The sequence below is a fragment of the Cherax quadricarinatus genome, chromosome 40 (genome assembly GCF_038502225.1).
Source record: "Cherax quadricarinatus isolate ZL_2023a chromosome 40, ASM3850222v1, whole genome shotgun sequence".
Classification (NCBI taxonomy): Eukaryota; Metazoa; Arthropoda; class Malacostraca; order Decapoda; family Parastacidae; genus Cherax; species Cherax quadricarinatus.
Window position 1 is genome coordinate 2,500,190 of NC_091331.1, and position 15,877 is coordinate 2,516,066.

Sequence of the window (15,877 nt, forward strand, 5' to 3'; positions counted from 1 at the left end):
CTCCTCCCCACCATCATCATCATCCCTACACTTGCGCTCCTCCCCACCATCATCATCACCCCTACACTTGCGCTCCTCCCCACCATCATCATCACCCCTACACTTTCGCTCCTCCCCACCATCATCATCACCCCTACACTTGCGCTCCTCCCCACCATCATCATCACCCCTACACTTGCGCTCCTCCCCACCATCATCATCACCCCTACACTTGCGCTCCTCCCCACCATCATCATCACCCCTACACTTGCGCTCCTCCCCATCATCATCATCACCCCTACACTTGCACTCCTCCCCATCATCATCATCACCCCTACACTTGCGCTCCTCCCCACCATCATCATCACCCCTACACTTGCGCTCCTCCCCACCATCATCATCACCCCTACACTTGCGCTCCTCCCCACCATCATCATCATCCCTACACTTGCGCTCCTCCCCACCATCATCATCATCCCTACACTTGCGCTCCTCCCCACCATCATCATCACCCCTACACTTGCGCTCCTCCCCACCATCATCATCATCCCTACACTTGCGCTCCTCCCCATCATCATCATCATCCCTACACTTGCGCTCCTCCCCACCATCATCATCATCCCTACACTTGCGCTCCTCCCCACCATCATCATCATCCCTACACTTGCGCTCCTCCCCACCATCATCATCACCCCTACACTTGCGCTCCTCCCCACCATCATCATCATCCCTACACTTGCGCTCCTCCCCACCATCATCATCACCCCTACACTTGCGCTCCTCCCCACCATCATCATCATCCCTACACTTGCGCTCCTCCCCACCATCATCATCATCCCTACACTTGCGCTCCTCCCCACCATCATCATCATCCCTACACTTGCGCTCCTCCCCACCATCATCATCACCCCTACACTTGCGCTCCTCCCCACCATCATCATCATCCCTACACTTGCGCTCCTCCCCACCATCATCATCATCCCTACACTTGCGCTCCTCCCCACCATCATCATCATCCCTACACTTGCGCTCCTCCCCACCATCATCATCATCCCTACACTTGCGCTCCTCCCCACCATCATCATCATCCCTACACTTGCGCTCCTCCCCACCATCATCATCATCCCTACACTTGCGCTCCTCCCCACCATCATCATCATCCCTACACTTGCGCTCCTCCCCACCATCATCATCACCCCTACACTTGCGCTCCTCCCCAACATCATCATCAACCCTACACTTGCGCTCCTCCCCCCCCTCATCATCATCCCTACACTTGCGCTCCTCCCCACCATCATCATCATCCCTACACTTGCGCTCCTCCCCACCATCATCATCATCCCTACACTTGCGCTCCTCCCCACCATCATCATCACCCCTACACTTGCGCTCCTCCCCATCATCATCATCACCCCTACACTTGCGCTCCTCCCCACCATCATCATCACCCCTACACTTGCGCTCCTCCCCACCATCATCATCATCCCTACACTTGCGCTCCTCCCCATCATCATCATCATCCCTACACTTGCGCTCCTCCCCACCATCATCATCATCCCTACACTTGCGCTCCTCCCCACCATCATCATCATCCCTACACTTGCGCTCCTCCCCACCATCATCATCATCCCTACACTTGCGCTCCTCCCCACCATCATCATCATCCCTACACTTGCGCTCCTCCCCACCATCATCATCATCCCTACACTTGCACTCCTCCCCACCATCATCATCATCCCTACACTTGCGCTCCTCCCCACCATCATCATCATCCCTACACTTGCGCTCCTTCCCGTCTCCATCACAGCTATCACTATCATCATCAGTGCCATCACTAACTCTGATTATTCCCTTTTCTATATTAATCCTATCACCCTGGCACCCACCAAGCCAACCTGGCACCCACCAAGCCACCCTGGCACCCACCAAGCCACCATGGCACCCACCAAGCCACCCTGGTACCCACCAAGCCACCCTAGCACCCACCAAGCCACCCTGGTACCCACCAAGCCACCCTGGCACCCACCAAGCCACCCTAGCACCCACCAAGCCACCCTGGCACCCACCAAGCCACCCTAGCACCCACCAAGCCACCCTGGCACCCACCAAGCCACCCTAGCACCCACCAAGCCACCCTGGCACCCACCAAGCCACCCTAGCACCCACCAAGCCACCCTGGCACCCACCAAGCCACCCTGGCACCCACCAAGCCACCCTGGCACCCTGGCACCCACCAAGCCACCCTGGCACCCACCAAGCCACCCTGGCACCCACCAAGCCACCCTGGCACCCACCAAGCCACCCTGGCACCCACCAAGCCACCCTAGCACCCACCAAGCCACCCTGGCACCCACCAAGCCACCCTGGCACCCACCAAGCCACCCTGGCACCCACCAAGCCACCCCAAGAGCCCAAATAATAAACATTCAGAAACATTAAAGGTAAATAAAACTATGCACAGAATCTTAGCAAATCATGTGAAAAACCGTAAAACAAAACAATAAAGACATGCATGAAATACACGTAAAAAAGAACGACTGGATGAAGAAAAAAGACGTAAAAAAAAGTGAGAGGAATGTCAGGGAATAAGAATTAGGCAGGAGCTGTCTAAAGAAAACAAAATTCCACCGAAAGAACGTCCAAAAAAAAAAAAAAAGCCGAGATAGTAAAAGAGAATAAGACAGAAGAGAAAGTGTTTTCCTACGAAGCAAATTGGATGGAGAACACCAACCAGGACGCTCACAGATGAACCGACACAGTCTACGAATAAAAAAAAAAAAGGAAATCGACCAAAGGGTAGAATTTATAAGATTATGCAGAATTTGTAAGCTTGAAGGAAGCCAGTGTGATCTATATAAATATTGGCTATAAATATAGACGGTGAGGTCTCAAAGAGGCTAGAACTGAAGCAGATTATTAAACATTTACTTCCGAGTGATGTACTGTTGACAGAGGCTAAATTGCATTATGCAGTATTAACTGGTGAGGTTTTAAGGCAGCAAGAATGCTGAAATATGGTCAACAACAACATCAACAACAACATTAACATCAACATCAACATCATCATCATACAAGTTATCACTGACCTTGATGCTAGTAAAGGGTCCTTGATTACGTGAATTGAATCCTCGCTACCCTACCTCAGGTCATCCCTTGTGATCTTCCATTCCTCAAACCCCTACGGATTTAGCTTTCCCCTATGAATGTAATAAAAATGCAAAAAAAAAAGGAGATGAATTTAAGAAACTAAACAGGAAAGATAGATATATAAAAATCTGGCAGACAGCGACATGTATCCTGGGAGTGACTATACACCTGCACTTCAGGGATACATGTGTTCACCTGTATCTTCGAGGCGCCTGTATCATCCCTGTATTATACACTTTCTCGAAAACTTCTTTTTTCTCTCTCTTTAATACCGGGACGTGATTACTGGTTACACCGGTTTGCTGTTGTAGTTCCCTTTCTTGTTCCTCATCCTCGGTATTTTTGCGTGTGTCGGAGAGTCTTCATCACCGCCTTCTTTATATATGTAATTAAGACACTAATGCCTTCCTCAGTGCATCTCCGTCACCAGGAAAAATAACCCGAGGAAGTCCAGGTTACTGCCACGACCTTACCCAGTGTGTGTTTACCTGTATGTATTTTACCTGACTGAATTTCCTGGGGTTAACTTCCAGCTCCAGGGTCCTTCGCCTCTCAACCTTTGACCCTCTGACAGGATCTATCTCTATCATGTTTACTAGTGAATATGTGTATGTGTGCATGTTTGTAGTCAGAATGTTGCTTCCTGCTTCATTTGCCTCACGCTGTAAAACTGTTGTCTAACGTCTCTGTGACTTACTTGGATACCTAGTTTTCATCTGTGTCCCTTTGGCTTGGTCTCTTCGCGTCTAACAGCCTTTTCTTGTCTGCCTTGTCCATGTTTTGCAGTATTCTGTATGTCGGAAAAATGTCTCCTCTTGCTCTGTGTTCCTACAAGGTGATGAACTCTCTCTCTTGTAGTCTTTCCTTGTAGTTCCAGCATCAGTTCGGACGAACACCGCTGAATTTTTTCAAGTTTCTGTTTTAAGCTTAATTAGGGTTCGACACCGGTGCTGAGTACTCGGAGCTTGTACCTAGTCCGTGTGTCCCAGTCGCTCAAGGATTACACTAGGTGTAGCAATGTTTGTTCATCAGCTCCTTTCACTACATTAGGTTCCTTGTGTAGCAGTAACTAGTTGAGGAGTTAAACCTCCTCAGGTCCGTGCCTTCACGTGGGTTCCAGTTCTCCTGAGGCTCCACAGGTCTGTGCCTTCACGTAGGTCCCAGTTCTCCTGAGGCTCCGCATGTCCGTGCCTTCACGTGGGTCCCAGTTCTCCTGAGGCTCCGCAGGACCGTGCCTTCGTGTAGGTCCCAGTTCTCCTGAGGCTCCGCAGGTCCGTGCCTTCATGTAGGTCCCAGTTCTCCTGAGGCTCCGCATGTCCGTCCCTTCACGTAGGTCCCAGTTCTCCTGAGGCTCCGCATGTCCGTGCCTTCACGTAGGTCCCAGTTCTCCTGAGGCTCCGCATGTCCGTGCATTCATGTAGGTCCCAGTTCTCCTGAGGCTCCGCATGTCCGTGCATTCATGTAGGTCCCAGTTCTCCTGAGGCTCCGCAGGTCCGTGCCTTCATGTAGGTCCCAGTTCTACTGAGGCTCCACATGTCCGTCCCTTCACGTAGGTCCCAGTTCTCCTGAGGCTCCGCATGTCCGTGCCTTCATGTAGGTCCCAGTTCTCCTGACGCTCCGCATGCCCGTGCCTTCATGTAGGTCCCAGTTCTCCTGAGGCTCCGCATGTCCGTGCCTTCACGTAGGTCCCAGTTCTCCTGACGCTCCGCATGCCCGTGCCTTCACGTAGGTCCCAGTTCTCCTGAGGCTCCGCATGTCCGTGCCTTCATGTAGGTCCCAGTTCTCCTGAGGCTCCGCATGTTCGTGCATTCATGTAGGTCCCAGTTCTCCTGACGCTCCGCATGCCCGTGCCTTCATGTAGGTCCCAGTTCTCCTGACGCTCCGCATGCCCGTGCCTTCATGTAGGTCCCAGTTCTCCTGAGGCTCCGCATGTTCGTGCCTTCACGTAGGTCCCAGTTCTCCTGAGGCTCCGCAGGTCCGTGCCTTCACGTGTACATTACTATTACTAAAAAAAAAAAAGCTGAGAGATGCGAAGTCAGAATATAGGCTGAGAATTGTATAGATATTCGCGTGAGGTTACAACTTCTTAAAAGAGAACTGATGACGATGTAATATCTGTTGGTAATATACTGAAAAGTCCAGTGTAAAAAGAAATTGCAAGCTTTCTGTTTATATATATGTATATATATATATATATATATATATATATATATATATATATATATATATATATATATATATATATATATATATATATATATATTATTTCACATCTGTCAGACACTGCAACATCATGGGATCTTGATGCAAGGAATTCTTCAACACTTGTCTAACCTTTGGACGAAAATCTACTGTCACCTTTGGATTTGTTAAGTGTGATACCTCCTACGACTGCTGTACCTCACCTGTCTGCAGTATATAAGCTACTTCTTCGCACATATGCTGTATTCTTTTCAAGATTGATGGGCTGATCACATCGACTCAAGGATGAGGGACTGATTACCTCAAACTCCTCGTGTGCTTTACCATTCTCCTTTGTATGAATTGATGAAACCACTGTGTGGTGAAACGTTTCTTCACTGACGATTCCCATATGTTGCATAAGAGTCAGTATCTTCAACCTGTCGGTTTTAAACCATTTATCACAGCTGTTGCTGATGATGGCTGCCCATCTTGTAGTTTAAGAGCTGTCTTTTGGCTTGTCCTAATTGTCTATGGAGCCTCTGTGTTGTCTGTATGTAGCATTTTTGTTAAGGCATATGTGCGTTGGTTACAAGCAGTGTCCGTTAATACTTACCACAAGTCACACCAGCTGGAAAACCTTGAAAACAGAGCTGGTGTTCTTAACAGTACGACTACTGAGGTCTTTAAGGTGTTGAAAGTTGTATTGAAGTGACAGGTTTAACTAGGACGGGTTCATGCTTAAATATGCGTCGCCTTGATCAGTCTTTTAACTTGTCCAGAAGTTTGAGGCAGAATGTTAAGCCATCCCAGAGAGTGGCGCATACTCCAGGCTAGAGCAAACTTGTACGCAGCTTGTGTTCTCCAGAATGGTATGACATAGCTTTTTAATGTTCATTTTTGTTTCTTTACAACCTGCCTTTGTTCCAGGTTGACAGGTCCACAGAGACTGCTTGTGGAGTCACACCACTTCCCTACACCTGACCTCCAACATCACCAGCTACTCCACCACAACCTTCAATCACCACCATCTTCACCACCTCCTTCCACTATCATCTTCTCCATCACCTTCCACCATCCCTACTCTCCACTCCTCCTCCCCCTCCACCCCTACTCTCCACCTCCCCAACTAATCACCAACACATTCCAGGCTACATCACTGTGACGTTTCCGCAGCTTGCTGCCCCGAACAAACATTTATTGCTTTCTTTTGTGGTGGTCGATGCAGCGAGGCACTTAATTACTTCATTATCTTACACTTGCTATAGCCGGCCACCGCAAAAATGAAACCGGGAGGAAGCCGAAGCTAAAAGATCACTGTTATGAGCTAAATCACAGAGGCTGCATCTTCGGGGCTGGCCCCTGCTTGGTTCTCATTACCCTGCCTAATTAACGACCGCTGGGGCTATTAGAGCGGCAAGTGGAGGTCATTTTTCAGGAGGCTGGTAAAATGGGACAATGGCCGGTTTTACAAGAGCAATAAGCTGCTGGATCTAGTTGCAGGGAAGCTCTCAATAGCGGCTGTAAAAGCTTTTGTTCTCACCAGGTTAATTAAAGGTGGCCGAGGGAGGCAGAAGATGCCAGGAGTTGTTGGGCAGTTGAGCCTCCTCCTCCTCCTCTTTCTCCTCCTCCTCCTCCTCTTTCTCTACCTCCTCATCCCGTTCTCCTTCATCTCCAAATACTGGTGCGCTAGAACTGCTCCTCCTCCTTACCCAGGTGCTGGAGAACTAGACCTCCTCGACCTTGCCCAGTTACAGGTGAAGTAGGCCTCCTCCTTACCCAGGTGTTGAACCAGGCCTCTCTCTTTTCCTCTTCTTTCCTGGCTCCCCTTTATCAGACTTCCCCATGTATTACATATATATATATATATATATATATATATATATATATATATATATATATATATATATATATATATATATATATATATATATATATATATATGAAAGAGAGAGGTTGAGGTGTGGACAGCATCAGAAAGACCTACGTATGTAGTACCATCTCTACACTTCTTTTAGTCCCAGATATATGGCGCCACCTGTCTTTGTCTCCAGGGAATCGTGGCACCATCTGCCTCACAGTCTCCAGGGAACCATTCTACCGTCTGCCTTACAGTCTACAGGGAACCATGGCACCATCTGGCTCACACTCTCCGGGGAACCATAACATCATATGCCTCAGTCTCCAGGGAAGCACGGACATGTAGACCATCTGCCTCACGGTGTCCAGGGAACCATAACATCATCTGCCTCACAGTCTCCAGGGAACCATGGCACCATCTGCCTCAGTCTCCAGGGAACCATAACATCATCTGCCTCAGTCTCCAGGGAACCACGGACAGGTAGACCATCTGCCTCACAGTCTCCAGGGAACCAAGGCACCATCTGTCCCACAGTCTCTGGAAGGAACAAAAGACCTGGTGAAATACAATGGGAATAAAACAATTAGGTCCTAAAAGTGTAATATTTAATCAGGGGACAAGCCTAGTCCTCCCGCCACCGGTGTCTGTCTTTTTTTTGCAGTCGACCCGTCAGCTGATTACTTTGAGATCCTCCGCCTCCGAACTTCTCTGGCAGCGGCTTCGGTGAGCGCCGTCTTGAATGTAGATTTTTTACTTTGTCTTTTTTTTTTGCTATATTAGAGAATGTTTTTTCATTTTTTTATATGTCGAGGTCGCCTCTGGCAGTGAATGGGATTGTTTGAAATGAGATGCGTAGCTCGTGGGACGCTGGTTGCGGCAGCTCGGGGGAACGCACGGGAAGGAACACTTCCAGTTTGAATCACTGATGGTAGATGGACCCTCTGTGCCCAGCAAACCTTCAGTTATAGTCGACGTTTCACTCTAAGCCTTCATCAGGTCACGATATAGCTCTATTTAGATCGAAATGTAACACATAAATAAAGGTTTGCTCTAGGCACAGTGCCGGTCTACTGTACTTGTCGACAAGGACGGCAGACAAATGGTTGTCGAGGTCGCGGGCGACTCGCTTCCAAATAAAACAACCTCGTTTGTTTTTGTCATTAAACTGTTGGCTTTCAGCTCAGCAGGTGTTTGACAGAGTGGCTATAATAACCCCACCATCTCTGCCCGGCTAATTGTCCAGGTAAAAGTGGATTTGGAATGTTGAGTTTGTATCCAGAGGCTTCGTGGTCGGCTCCCAGCGGCTTTGTTTAGGTGACAGACGTTGTATTTTAAAACTAGGAATGTTGTTGCCGTACTAGGCTGCTGTTTTTGGTGCTGATGCCGTACCTGTTTCTCGTTTCGCTGGCTATTGTCCTCTAGTGAGTAGTTGGGTTGTTAGTCTGATCGTTATAAGCCAGCCAATGTCTTTTTAGCCATCCTCTCCTGATGCAGATAATAGTACAAACGTTGTTGTTGATGCTAACTCTACATTCACTACAGCACATCTACAAGTGCCTCTGTTGCAACTACCTCTAGAACAACTTGTATTGAGATCACTTTCTCCTATTACGAATCAAAGTCATTTATATTTTTCCATCCGCCACTTCTGCCACAAAGAATTGCATCTCCCTTAACTATTTCTCCTTCGTAAAATTTCTTTTCTTTTGTCCTAGGGACTTACACTTCTCGAGTCGCCTATCTGCCACACACTTACTTCTCTGCCCCAAACACACTCCTCCAGCCACCTATCTTCCACAGACACATTTCTAGCCACCTGTCTGCCCCAAACACACCCCTCCAGCCACCTGTCTACCCCAAACACATTTCTAGCCACCTGTCTGTCACAGAGACGGCCGATCCCCCTTCTCTGAAACTCGTATGAAGCCTCGCAAATGTTAAGCTGAGAAGGTTCTCAGAGCGCTTTGGTCTGCCTTACCTATGCTTAATTCAGACACATCCCGAACGCTTCGACATTTAGTGTCTCTTGGTCTGGTCTGGGACCGAGCCGCGGGGCATGTTGACCCCCAAACATCCTTCAAGTAAAACTTCCTTCAGGTAACTTCCTTCAGGTAAAAGATTCTACAGGTAAGACGCACATATCTTCTTCAAGGAAGGAATGTTCAAATACGTGTGTTTCATTACCTTCAAGAAACTGGAACCATTATAAGGCTCCAGAGGAACCCCTCTAGGCTCTAGAAAACCTAAAGCTCTGGGATACCTAACGCTTTAAAGATCTTCTAAGGCTCTAAAGAACCTAAGGCTCTAAAGATCTTCCTGAGAGTGGGAAGAGCCAGGGTGAACCCAGGGTGACATTCTCAACCCTGGGTGAAGCCAGGATGATATTCCTAAGCCTGGGTGAGCCCAAGGTGACATTCCTAACCCTAGGTGAACCCAGAGTGACATTCCTAATCCAGGGTGAGGCGAAGGTGACATTCCTAGAGTAACATCCCCATCCTTCGCCAGATGAACCTGTCATCTCTCTCCGCATGTAAATATGACACTTTAGATGCTTCTGCGTGCTGCGGTGATGGACTTTTTTTCCTAATGCAAGAAGCGAGGATCTGCGTGTTTTGAGGTGCACTGCGACATTCCTCTTCAGAGGTGCACTGCGACATTCCTCTTTAATGGCGGACTGTTCCATTCCTCTTTAGTGGCGTACTGTTCCATTTCTTTTTAGAGGAGCACTGATCCATTCCTCTCTTGGTTAGAATAGGGTCGACGCGATCTGACGACAATGTGGTTTGTCCAGCTGCCATAGGCAAGGTGCTCCTACAAGGTGACTGGCCTCCACCACCTAGTGGTGGTGGCCACAACCACAAGTCCACCAGCCACAAGCCACCTCCACCAGTCCACCACGACTACTTGTGGTTGTGGTGGACTGGTGGAGGTAGCTAGTAACGCAAGGATAATTTTTGCCAGTCGCCCGACGCACTAGTTTTCTACGGGCAAATTTAAGTACATGTTCCCCATCGCTGACCTGCGGAAACGGGTCTAACGACGAAAATAAATGATTGCTGGGTAGTCCAGGACCTCTGAGCACAGTGAATTAGATCTGTTGGGGTTATCGTCTCCTTGGTAACTTGAAGAGTGTTTAGGCGACGCTAAATGGGAACTGTAACAGAGATCAGTGTGGTCTTAAAAGTGACGCAGCTATATTGTTGGAGGGGGGGGGGCAGAGGGGTATTGTTGGGAAGCCAGGGCGGCATTGTTGGGGGGCCAGGGTGGTAGTGCTGGGGATCAGGGTGGTATTGTTGGGGGCCAGGGTGGTATTGTTGGGGGTCATGGTAGTAGTGTTGGGGGCCAGGGTTGTGTTGTTGGTGGGCCAGGGTAGTACTGTTGGGGGACCAGGGTGGTAGTGTTGGGTGGACAGGGTGGTTGTGTTGGGGGGCCAGGGTGGTATTGTTGGGGAGGGGCAGGGTGGTAGTGTTGGGGGCCAGGGTGGTGTTATTGGGGGCCAGGGTGGTGTTGTTTGGACCATAATAGTATAACACCAGCATTCAAACAACCACATGAGCACAACACCAGCACTCACACCACCACTGGAACACAACACCAGCACTCACACCATCACTGAAGCGCAACACCAGCACTCACACCAGCACTGGAACACAACACCAGCACTCACACCACTACCACCACTGGAGCACAACACCAGCACTCACACCGTCACTTGAACACAACACCAGCACTCACACCATCACTGGAGCGCAACACCAGCACTCACACCATCACTGGAGCGCAACACCCTCACTCACACCACCACCACTGGAGTTTACTGGCTTTCACCCACATTCTCTCAGCCACATCATAAGAATATGACGTTGCCAGACCTCACATTCACACATCTACACATACACCCCACATTCACACCCTCGCATTCACACTTGTCACATTCACACCCTCACATTCACACTTCTCACATTCACACCCTTACAGTCACACACATTCACACCCTCACATTTACGCGGTGATGCATGTGTCACTCGTGAATGTTGAACGTCTGTATCATTTACATATATAAACAAAATTGATCTCACACTCCATGATTGAATCTCCGTCCCACACGCTGTGTTCACTTCAAAATATGTGATCGATTTAACTGTTTCGTCAGGCTCCTCAACCAGACGCATACAGATTACCAGGATCCTCAACCATACGCACACAGCTCGCCAGATTCATCAACCATACGCACACAGTTCGCCAGGCTCCTCAACCCCACGCACGCAGCTCGCCAGACCCATCAACCAGACGCATGGTGTTCGCCAGGCTCCTCAACCAGACTCAACACAGATCGCAGTGTGAAGCCTCCTCCTCTCCCTCCTCCGCTACTCTCAGTGTCCCCAAACTGGTAATCCGAAGCGGCGGAGCGTAATAGACCCGTGATAGTAAATTGATTACGGTCGCCGACCGATAGATCAGCCTTGTTTGTCATCCCAGAGACGGGAATGGTCGCCGCCAGCCTGGGAAAGGAACTATTTGCTGGTGGGGTCGAGTGGTGGGTTCTGGGGCGTCAATTACGGCGCATGGCGGCCACGACAATCAATGATAAACAGGACGGTGTATTGGGAACTCTAGGAATGATAAATATTTAGGACGGTGCCTTGGGTATTCTAACATTCACGATCCTGCCTTGGGAACTCTAGGAATAGTAAACATCAGGACACCACCTTAGACACCCCTAGGAATGATAAATCTTCACAAACTCACTATTATCTCTGGATAAAAATGGATGCTCGAAAATACAGAGAATTAAATCAATTACGCAAATGAGGCTCATAACGGGTTCAAACGCCGACCTCTCTGATATTGTAGCCCTGACCTTCGAGGACACACACAACAAATTGCACATCGTTATACATCAACTGTACATAGTTGAATAGCGCGTACTGCGAAGTCCTTTCTACTTGCTGTTCAATTATGGATGCACTTTTTTCAATCGCAGCTACAACTTATGAGACAGCGGCTGTGTGGTGACTTACGGAGTGGTCATGCGCTTCCTGTAGCTTAGTTATTTGCTTTGTTGATGAATATGATATACATGCAACACCTGTGCAACTTTATTGTGAATGTTAAAGATACGCAGGTGTTGCGCATGTGTGTTATGCGTAAACTTGTCGGTATTCTATACCAATTATGTCATGGCATACCATGCGTTATAATGATGCTAACGTAAGATCATTAACGTAATGATACGTTTGTCACTGCACGTCTATAACACTCTTAACCCTTTTCACTCTTTCCATTATCCTCTACCTCCATACTCTTCCTCCTCTCCCTCTACTCTCCTTTCCCTCCCAACTCCTCAACCTCTCCACTAATCCTCTTCAGTTCCAATCTCATCCTCTCCCTCTCCAATCCATCCACTCCCTCTGCTTGACTTACCTTTTCTTTCACCCTCTCTATACTCTCTCCTTTTTTTATATAGATTCCCTCTCTCATTTTCTTATTTCCTTCTGGTCTCTTTGTCATCTGCTATTCCTCCTTTCTATCCCAGGTATTTATTTTCTCTTCTATTCCTTTCCATTTTAATGTCTCTCATCCTTTTCCCTCTTTTCCTTCTTTCTCACACCCTTCCTGAGTCTTCTCTCTCTCTCTCTCTCTCTCTCTCTCTCTCTCTCTCTGATCTCCCCCTCAGAGCCTGAGTGGCTCTAAGTGTCATATATGACAGGTTATTGATTACTTAACTCTCTCCCTAGCATTGATCTCATGAACTAGGCTGAATCCACGGCGTGAATCGAGCGAAATTGGTCATGACTAGACGGAATACGGCAGTGTTCGAACAGAAAAAGTCCAATGATCGAATTGTATAGGGCGAAACTGTCCGACTGCTTAACAGGGACCTTATAAAACTGGGTTATAATGGTAAATAAACATGAAATAGGGATGAAGAGTTCAGAAATTTATTAAAATGCGACTATTTCTTATCAATAATAAAAGAAGATAGGGCGAGTCCTGTTAAATAGGCGCAAGAAATAGGGAGCATGATCCTAAAATCTAATTATCCGAAATAGGGCGATTTTCTTGCCTCCAGTAAATGGAAAATTGCTAACTGATTATCACAAGAACGTGAAATGGGGTGAACGCTTATACGTAACCTCCCAAAAGCGCAGAAACAGACGTATTAAGAACAGCTTTACGGGACGTTCGCATTCTTCATTTCAGCCGCTCAATTGGCCGTGGAGAGATGCTTGTTAATCCCAGGCAAACCACCCAAGGGTGAGTAAGTAAGGACAGTGGTCAACCCAAGGGGAGGCAAGTACAGATATTGTCAGACCTGAGTTTACCGCTACCGCAAGCGCATCGTTACCCACGGTATTAGCGGTTAATTGTTTTCACTCGTTGCCACCGAGGGAATAGCGATCCCTCAAAATAAGGAGCCACATCTAACTATTGTTAATAATTTGGTAATGGCCAGGTAGCTATCTGGGTGAAGTTTAGTGACTGACAAGTCACCTCTGTGCCCCCACCCATCCTCGAGGTACTGGAAGACGCAAAAGGAAAAAACGGGAGATCAGATTCCATCGAGAACAGAAGAAAACAGATGAACAGTCTGTTGTCGAAGGTAGCCGTTTACCCTTCCCGTTATTGAGATTAATTCACTCACTGGTTGACTAGGTTAAGGCCTATCGGCTACGTATAACCTGTTCACCAGTCAAGACTGCAACTTTATCTTCAGTTGGTGGGTTGTGAATTGTTCCAGCCGTAGTGGTGTCATCTTCGTCTTTCTCAGTTTCCTCAGTGACGGCCCTTGGCTCTCCGGGTAACTACACATCAGTCAGGGAAATCATCGTCTTTTGGCTCTTCGAAAAAATAAGTAACTTTATTTCTTTGTGTTGTATATATGTAATAAAATATTGTTAAGCACAAAGAAAGCCACTAGCATGCCTGTGCATTTCGGGTGTGCATTACCTCTCTCGATTTTTATTTACTGACTTTCCAGTTCCGTCTCCTCCTCTTTGACAAATTGTGGGTATGAATCCAGATGTGCTTCTTTCAAAACTTCTAAGGTCATAGTTCCTAGGCTTTCTGTATATCCAGATGCTCTTCCGCTACCGTCCACACGATGGACATGGAATACACAATAACCTAGGCAGTTCGACGGCCAAATATAAACCTGAAATCTTTTATTTTTCATCTTCCTGCTCCTCTTCCTTCTCCTACCTCCTCTTTTCCCTCATCGTCCTGTCATTCCAGCAGTGAGGGCGTGCTCTCAGAGAGAGTAAGCACCTCCCCCCTGCACATCCCCTGCTCACCTGAGACCTCTTGGCTGCTCTCATCCATAACTCACAAGCCGGTGAAGGGATTACCATCAAATATGAAGCACAGATGAGTGCTGCTCCTCGCCCCAAAATGTTATATGTGAAATGTTGATGACGGGTCGGCAAAAGTTTGTGTGAGCCGCTCCGTAAACTGCCCATGAGTTTTGCTGGAGTTCCCCCTCCTTTTGCGTTTACCCGTACATAGCTAATTACAAGAGCGATCTTTTTCACCCTTTTTTTTCATAGAGTGATCTTTTTCACCCTCTTTTTCGTAGATTACATAGACGAATAATTTGTTTTCGCATTATTTTAATACATACATATATATATATATATATATATATATATATATATATATATATATATATATATATATATATATATATATATATATATATATATATATATAAATTCACAGTTTACAATGGTTCTAGTATTCAGATATATTTTTATTTTCGTACGAGTCCATTGGATAGTTTTTCTTGTGTAAATACACATTGGTGGTGGTTTGTGTGTATTGAAGGGTGAGTTTTTCTTGCCAGATGCTCAGTGACAGTTGGAAGAGCTATACCGGTGCCGGTGTAGCCGCTCTGGGAAGCACAGGATGCTAATTACATCTCACTTCATCCTCTCCAATTCAGCTTCCCAATCATACTCCTCTCTCTCTCTCTCTCTCTCTCTCTCTCTCTCTCTCTCTCTCTCTCTCTCTCTCTCTCTCTCTCTCTCTCTCTCTTTCTCTCTCTCAAATGTAAGCATATAAAATTTTTAGATTAATGTGTAGAAATCTGATTTGGAAAGCAAGAACTGGTGTGTGTGCTGCTGCCCGCAGCTGCTGAGGAGCCTGATGAAGTCAGGACAGTAAAGCAAAAGACTCTCTCCTCAATTTCGTCTCCTCCCTACTCACATTGTCAGCGGAAACACTCTTTGCGGCAACCAATCTGACGTTACACCCGTTATTATTATTATTATTATTATTATTATTATATATATATATATATATATATATATATATATATATATATATATATATATATATATATATATATATATATATATATATATATTATATATATATAGATAAACAAAGAGAGTATATGGAAAACACATAAAATCCATGAAAAAAAGCGATGGATTTCAGATAAGATGACGATGATAATAGAAATAATAATAATAATAACAATAATAATAATAATATAATCATGACAAAAGAGGTCGACTCTGGAAGCAAAGAATATGCGTGGGAGAGACCTGTCGCTTTCTTCCATCCCTTAGAGGGGAAAGAAGAAAAGAGTTAGGTGGGAGGGGATAGGAAGGAGGGGATGGAGATGGGACTTGGGGGCCAGAGGATGAATATAAGAGACAGAATACATGGTACTGGAGATGGCATAATGACTAACAGCATAAAGAC